We start from the raw sequence: 8,913 nt of genomic DNA, 5'->3' as shown, positions 1-8,913 counted from the left end.
GGGAAAGAGAAAAAGGAAACAAGGAAGGAAAGATTTATGCTATGTTTGTAGATCTGAAAGCAGCTTTTGATAATGTGGAAAGGGAACAACTGTGGAAAGGATTAAGGGAAAAAGAAGTCGCAGAGGACCTCGTCTGGAAGATGGAAAGGATATATGAAGAAACGGAGGTAGCAGTAAGGGTAAAAGAAGAAATCACTTTTTACATGAAGTTTTTTTACAACGAAGGGAGTAAGTCAAGGTTGTGTGATGAGTCCTCTGCTGTTCAATTTGTATGTAGCGGAGATAGGAAAGGAGTTAGAAAGGCGTAATATTGGGGGTATAAGAGTAGGTAGAAATAGGCTATGGTCCTTAGAGTATGCGGATGATATGGTTTTCATGGCAAAGAATAAAGAGGCACTGATGAACATGTTGCAGACAGTAAAGAGATTTTTAAAGAAAAGGAAAATGATATTATGTACCGAAAAAACAAAGGTCATGGTTTTTAACAGAGGGAAAAGAAAGAGTCATGGAAATGGGAAGGGAAAGATATAGAGGAGGTAAAGGTTTTCAAGTATTTAGGTTTTGTGTTTAATAGTAATGGAAATTATAAAGAACACATAAAGGATTTATATAACAAGGGAAGGTTGGCAGCCAATAAAACATGGGGTTTGGGGGAAAGGATTTGTAGAGATGATTTTACAAGAAGGTGGGGGTTATTTAGGTATCTGGTGCAGAGTGTAATGTCTTACGGTGTGGAAATATGGGGCTGGGAGGAGAAGAAGGAATTAGAAAGAGTGATGTTAGATTACGTAAGATGGTTATTCAGGTTAGAATTCTGTACGCCAAGGTATTTAATGTCGAGAGAATTAGGTTTAAACAAACTAAGGATAGAGTGGGGTATAAGACCATGGAGATACGAGGAAAAGATAAGAGGTATGGAAGAAAATAGATGGGTAAAAAAGTGTTGGATGAGAAAAGAAGCAAATAGAGGGGGGGGATATGTATAGTAGGGAGAGAGAAAAATATTATAATAGAAATGGGTGAGGTATTGAAGCATTAGAAATGTTAAGAGAGGAAGGTATTGATATTAGTGAGGAGTTAAGAAATAGGGACAGGGAAGTGCAGAGACAATTAGAGGATAATAAAATTAGGGAAGCTAGATATAATAAGAAATACAAGGATTTGGAAGTAAGGTTGGAAGGGCCAATGTATTTAAGGGAGGGTAATGTGGATATAGGAAATTTAGGCGACAGCGTAAGGGCTTTATTAAGGTTAAGGTGCGGAAACATGGAGGAGAGAAATAAATATTGGTTAGGGGAGGAAGCGTATGCATGTGTATTTTGCGGTATAGGCGAAGACTGTATAAGCCATTATTTTAAGGATTGTGATGTGACTAAAAGTTGGTTTATAGAAATAGGTAAAGATGAAAATGAAGTAGAGGAAAAATTGTGGAACGTTGTGTTAGATGATGCGAAAGGAAGGTTACTAAGGAAAATTTGGAAGGAGAAGGAGAATGTTATAAAAAAAATAGGAATATAAGGTAGTTATAAGAGTATGCATGAGAGAATGAGAAAGGTATGTGAGTTATAGGAAATAGCGAGGGGGGATTTAAGGCGGGAGGAGGCACGAACCAAGCATCCATCTCTTCCGTGGCAGCGGCACTGTCGTGTCTGTGTAGGGCGTTTACACACTTCCTCAGCCCGACAAATAATTGTTAGAAAACAACATTTGCGGGTCTGAAAAAATATGCGAGGTACAAGTGGCTGAATCGGGAATCGAACCCGAGTCTTTCGCTTTCCGGGCAACTGCTCTTACCACTGAGCTATTCAGACCTCGCACCTTACGCCACTCTAACACAGTACATACGACTCCAGAGCGATGTTGGAATCTCGCTCAATGGATGCAGTGCCGATTGTCACGGAGAGACGAAATCCCCAGCACGTCTCCAGATTAGAGCTGAAAATTTTGTTTCGTTGCTCCGTGCAGCGATGAGTCTTGACTCACCACCAGTATGAATGGAAGCCTCCTCGAGTAGTCCATCCTAAACCACTACGCCTAAGCAGCCCCCTCTTCTGCTCCCAATTAATAATACGATCTTCCACCGTCACCACGTGACGTGATGCATTCTTTGGGATAACATGCATTAAATGTTGCAAAAATCTTGAAGAGTACATCCAATGCTTTTAATACCGTCGGCATAGAATATAATGTTGTATCGAGTCGGATGTATACATTTTTGATTGCGGTTATTTCTGGTCCAACGACGATTATAAAAGGTTGCATCGTAAGGTTCATTTGATTTTTTCAATATTTTCAGATACCTAAAGTAAATTACAAATCGTGAAAAACCGGTTTTTTTTATTTTGGATGTTCAGAAACGAATAGAATAGAAATAAACTTACTTTGCAGTGTACTAGAATTCCTTCCTGACTGTCCGAGATTGTAGGTTTCCACATTCTTTTCTTGTTTCCAATTTTAAAAGTAATTTTATTTGACTTAGGGGCTACAACACTTGTTAAAAGCCATATTTCAAGAGCCGTTTTCGAATCTACAAAGAAATTAATAGATATAATGTTTTAATAGAATATTGTTCATATTACTTGCATATTATAAATTAAGATAAAATTTGTAATGCAGGAATATTCACCCAATTTTAGAGACTGTGCATTCATTAAAGTTTCATAAATGTTATCGCCTGTAGATAGACTTTTTTTAAAATATTGGATGATTGCATAAGTTCGTGCCCGATTTTCATAGATGGCATTAAGTTACTGCATGGCGGAGTTCTATTGTTTTCGTGTGGTAATTGTTGCTTACACCGAATAGATGACGTTGTCTTATGTCAATTTAGCGTCAGACATTGTTCAGATAAGTCCATTTGTGCATAAGAGAAATCATTAAAAATGGAGAACGAAAAGGTGCATTTGCGGCATGTAATGTTATATGAATTTCGGAAAGGCGTGAGTGTTGGGATTGCACAAAAAAATATTCAAACCGTTTATTTGGACCGCGCTCCTGCTCTCCGAACAGTCAAAAAGTGGTTTGGCAGATTTCGAAATGGTGATTTCAACATGGAGGATCAACCCCGCTCTGGACGGCCTTCTGGCATTGATGATGACATTGTGCATGCCTTAGTGGAAAGAAACCCAAGGATTACAACTGAGGATATTGCTGAGAGGCTGAACATCGATAATTCAACCGCTTTTCGTCATTTAAAAAAGCTTGGATACGTTTCCAAGCTTGATACATGGGTGCCGCATCTCCTGACTGAAAGGAATAAGCTAAACCGTATGACTGTGGCTCTTTCTCTTCTCGAGCGTAACAAAAAAGAGCCTTTTTTAGATCGAATGGTAACAGGCGATGAAAAGTGGATTCTCTACAAAAACGTACAGCGAAAGAGGACATGGAAAACAGCAGCTGAAGGAGCAGAACCCGTAGCAAAGGCTGGCTTGCATCCGATGAAGGTGTTGCTGTGTGTTTGGTGGGATCGCAAGGGAATTATTTACTTTGAGCTGCTCCGACGCGGCGAAACAATCACGGCGGACAAGTACTGTGAGCAACTAACTAGACTCGCTGCAGCTATTCGAGAAAAACGTCCGATTTTGGCCAATCGAAAAGGCGTCATCTTCCACCACGACAATGCTAGGCCACACGTCGCTCAACAGACGCTGCGAAAACTGCAGGAGTTGCAATGGGAAATTCTGCAGCACCCGCCATATTCTCCAGATATTGCGCCTTCAGATTTTTATCTGTTCCGGTCTTTGCAGAATAGTTTAAATGGCAAGAATCTCAATTCCGAGGAAGCTGTCGAAAACCACCTTACAAACTTTTTTCAAGAAAAAACAAGTTCTTTCTTCAAAAATGGAATCGACAAGCTTATAGATCGTTGGAAAACCATTGTAGAAAAGAATGGAGACTATATAATTGATTAATAAAAGTGTTATCTCTAAAATATAATCTATTGAAGTTTATATTTAAATCGGGCACGAACTTATGCAATCACCTGATAATTGAAAAATTTCTCAAAATTTACGTTCCAAGATTTCATTAATTGTTTTTTACAGTCAGGGAATTTTCTATCAAAATTTCTTTCAATCTATAAGAACAAATAGAAATATTTATATCTCCAATTTTAATATAGGCCACTTGACAAATATATCGTTAATATTTTTATATATTTTACTAGCGCAATCCTCAACGCGTAATATATATGATGCATCCCATTTTTGATTAACTTCTTCCTGTGGTTTCTGATTATGGATTAGCCAAATTCTATTTTGTTCTGCAATTTGTAGGTCGTCAGCTGAGAAGCATAAAAAAAGTAAGCATTTATTGGACTAGTTTTATATTTTTCAAAATTTCCATTATTAATCTTAATACAAAATATTAATACCTTGGCTTACAATGGCAACATTTTGTTCAATGTGATTATTATTTTTCAGTTTTTCAGCAGAACGGATAAATTTTAATGAATTACAATATTTATCGACTAATTTTCCTCTTGAGATACCAGATTTATCATTTCTCGAATATTTTTTTCGTATAAGTGGCATATAATAAGTTTCTTTACATTCTTTTGGAAATAACTCGATTATTTCTTCTGTAATTTTGGCAAAATCTTCGTTTCGGAGTGTTCTTTACAAGAATAAAATTTAACACGTTAAATATCGATATAGATACAGTAAATATAAATTATTGGATCCTAATTTTAAAAAGAAACCTCAGTAAATATAAAAAAATATAAAAAAAAATAAAAACAAAATTAAAACAAAAAAAACAAATACAAATAAAAAAAGTTAATAAAAAATTCAAAAATTTAATAAGATCTACACAAATAAAACAATAAATATATAAATATATTTATCAATTTTATGAAAATTATTGTTTTATGTTAATATTATTATATTTTAACAAAGAATAAATATACCTGATATTTAAATTCTAAAAGTATGATATAATTATATCACATAAAATGGATTGGCATTGAGATGTAATATTTCCTCCGTGTTCATTTATTAGCACCAGATAATTACCGAAAGCAGTTTTTGATCATATTTCCTTTAAATCGAATTCTACTGTTCTGATATTGGGTTTTATTTTTTTTATAGGTAGTTCACACGGTTGTCTTTCTTTATTTTCGATTAAAGAATTCACACTTTGATAATCACTATCTTCGATGACAATAGCATTTTCAGTTTTTTCTGGGAGATTTATTAAATCGACAATAATTGAATTATTTTATTTACATGCGCGTTAGCTTAGTATCTACGGTGACGTTATTTACATATGCGGATTGATCGCGACGCGGTTATCCCGGTCGGGCTTATTCCTAGCGGTTTATAATTACGGCGCGATTCACAGGCACGGACTTATAATTAACCGGACTTATTACTAGTAGGCTTATAATTACGGCGCGATTCTCAGGCGCGGACTTACAATTAACCGGACTTATTACTAGCAGGCTTATAATTACGGCGCGGTATCTACATGCACTTATGACTACGGTTAGGCTAGGCGGCTGGGTATTGCCGGCAGGCCCGAGTGTCACGTCGAGCTCCGCCTGCAACGGAAACCGGAGAAACCCGGCGGGGCTGAGAAAAGCCTTGGCCCCAAGAGGTAGCTGGTTAGGTCGGTGTCGGGAGTCGGATCGCAGGATGGGATCTGGTCCTGATGTCTCGACCGGCCGGGCTTATATACCCGGCCGGCGCCCCCACTATACGTTATCGGTCCGCTGGTGTGAATCGGTTCCGTGGGGGGGACAACGAGATATGGCACGAGCGGCGTACGTGTGAGCGAGATAGTCCGAGCGGCGTACGTGCGAGCGAGATAGCACGAGTGGCATACGTGCGAGCGTGATAATATCTTGACCTCTTTTTCCACATGAAGATATTTTTCTAAAAATAATTGTTTAAAAAATTGTCTAATTATTTTCACCGCCAGAACTCTTTGGAAAGGTAAGGTACATGTCCAGAACTACACGAGAATTGTTTGATAATAAACAGAACTATCAAAATACGGCCAGCATATCACATCTACTCTCGAAAATACGAGTTTTTCAGGTAAAGTAATTGTTTAAAAAATTGTCTAATTATTTTCACCGCCAGAACTCTTTGGAAAGGTAAGGTACATGTCCAGAACTACACGAGAATTGTTTGATAATAAACAGAACTATCAAAATACGGCCAGCATATCACATCTACTCTCGAAAATACGAGTTTTTCAGGTAAAGTAATTGTTTAAAAAATTGTCTAGTTTTTCGGGTAAAATAATAAAGAACTTCGCGGAACTATCGTAAGGGGGCTTAGAACTATTGTTTAAAACCTCGAACGAACCGAGAACTTATCGTAGAAGCATAACATATCACTATAGTGTAAGTGATATGCTGATAATGATTGTTATTAATTATTTAGAGGTAGCCTACAGTCGGAACTATGTTATAGAACTATAGAACACGTCGAAAACTATAAAATTCAATGGAGTAAATTTCGAAAAAATGATATGATATGCTGACTTCGCGGGAAGTTAGCATATCATTTTTCAACTTCCGTTATTTATATTAAATGACCAGAACTATTGTTAAAATTTATCAGGAACTATAGAACTCGGCTGTATGCAAAAAGAACTCCACTTGTTTTTTGATATGTTGACAATTGATATGCCAACTTCATACACATATGGTCCTGTCGCTAAGCGATCCTCTCCCGGGAAACCAAGGGGACATAATAAAAAGACCCATCGCTAATAAGCGGCGGGCAGTCTCAATACCAGAAATCTTTCCGGGCAGTTAATATCGCTAATCATACCGGACAACCTTACGGGCAGCTATTAAAGTAAAGCCACACAGTAGGCAGAGATAAGTACGAAAGATCGAGGAGTAAGTCTCGCGTTCGAAACTCGACTCCAGACACGCGCACGTCAAGATATCCGCTTTCAAAATACGCGACGCGAGCTAACGTGCGAGAACTGTGTAATAAATCCAATTTTTGAATAAAATATATATATATATATATATATATATATATCTTATATTTCCAGAAACACACTAATAAAAAGCTCCTTTTATTTAATTTTTCGGATTTTCTGCGGGATTCTATATAAAAAGAAAAAAGTTTGAACTATTCAATTATTAGTGAAAAAATGATTGAAAGCTATTGAAAAAATAAGTGTTTAATCAATTTTTGGCAACATAATATTTTTTTTGCAAAAGTTCCTTATGAAAAATAATATTAGGAGTTTTGTGGCATGTTGTATGAATATTAATACAACGTTACGCGCAAAGTCTCTGGGATGTTAATGGAATGAGTTTGGAGTGTTTGGACGAATATATATATATAATAGACAATATATATATAATATAATAGACAATAAAACAATTAATAATATAATCTCTATATAAATATTTCTATCCCGACTACAAGAATATTATTTTCATCAACAATCAAATCGGTGAGTCTCTTGGGCGGAGCACGAATTTCCAAATTCCATCTGGCGAACGATCCCAACTACCGTGCCTCTCCGGAGGCATAACATAATTTGGTGGCAGCGGTGGGATCTGCCGGGGCATCGCCAGAGCTCATTCAAAACCTGCAAAAGACACAGTTGTGTTAAAAAACGGGCTCGCCAGCAATCGATTGAAGCTGACGGACGGAAGCAACAGCAAAGCTTTCACCAAGACCTGCAAAGCACCCAGGGTGTAAACAGGGCAGGCACGCCAGCATACGTAAAACGTAAGCTGACGGAAATCACAATCGACGGAGGACAACGCACGGATAACAGAACGAGCATCGCCACAACAGTTGTAGCAGAAACGTGAGCTGTCAAGAATCGCGACCTACGACAACGCACCGTCGCCGGACAACGACCGCCGTACGACGAGCATCGTCAGCCGTATCAGCCGCCGAGCGAAGGACTGCAGCGTCAGCGACCTATTGACACAGCGAGCAATCATGCGAGCCGTCATACTATTGTAAGACCGAAAATATCAAGAGACACGGTAGTGTCTCGCGCCAAGTTCACGCGAAGCCGTGAGGCATCTCCGGGTATCTATACGCGAGTCGGCCAGTTGCGAGTTACCTAAAATTATTGAACCTCAATAACGATTGAACCGATCGTATTTTTAATAGGCTTAATCAATAGCTTGAGTTTGAATCATATAATGAAAATGTCTTTATTTTTTTTCTACATGTATCGTGAACGTAGATAATATGATGCAAAGTCGAAATATATAAAATTTTTATTAAGAAACGTCTCCGTCTCCGTCATCGCCCAAGTTCCCAATGCGCAAGTACGAAAATTGTACGGTTGGAGCATTCGTCATAAGATTGCGCTTGCGATGCTCTGAAATTTGACAAGTAAATGAATTTGACAAGTAAATGAAAAGTAAAAAAGGTTAACGGTAGTGTTTCGCGTTAAGTCACGTGCAACCAAATTTACGCCCATTAAAAGTATCGCGGAATAATGCAATAAGAAAGAGAAGTGATAAAGTGATAAGAAATTATCAACGGTTATATAAGTATTGCGGAATAGTGCAAGGAAGAGAAGTGATTTCTTCTATTCGATGTCATAAAGTAGTAAATTAGTTTATATTAGCAAAACTGAGCGCTTATACTTGAATGAATCGTCAATTAATACATTTGTGACAAATAAATTGTTGGAAAATGGAAGCATTGAAGGAATATTTGGAAAGTTTGGCTGATCATGTTTTCAATAACGATAAACTGGTAATTATACACGCGAACGCGTGTTCATGTATAATGTTTATCGCTCTTTTCCGTTTTCTGTCTTTCTGTCTCCTTCTTTCTCTTTCTTTCATCTCGCATTTTGTTGCGTTCTCGAGCAATTCGATATTGCTTGTTGAATGTATATGTCGTAGCCAGATTACATAATCCGTTTATAAAACGTCTAGACATTTTATAAAGTGCGGCCACATTTTCA

This window comes from Formica exsecta, unplaced genomic scaffold (genome assembly GCF_003651465.1).
Source record: "Formica exsecta isolate Colony F162 unplaced genomic scaffold, ASM365146v1 scaffold1450, whole genome shotgun sequence".
In the NCBI taxonomy this organism is placed as follows: Eukaryota; Metazoa; Arthropoda; class Insecta; order Hymenoptera; family Formicidae; genus Formica; species Formica exsecta.
Note: the sequence above shows the minus strand (reverse complement) of the source record.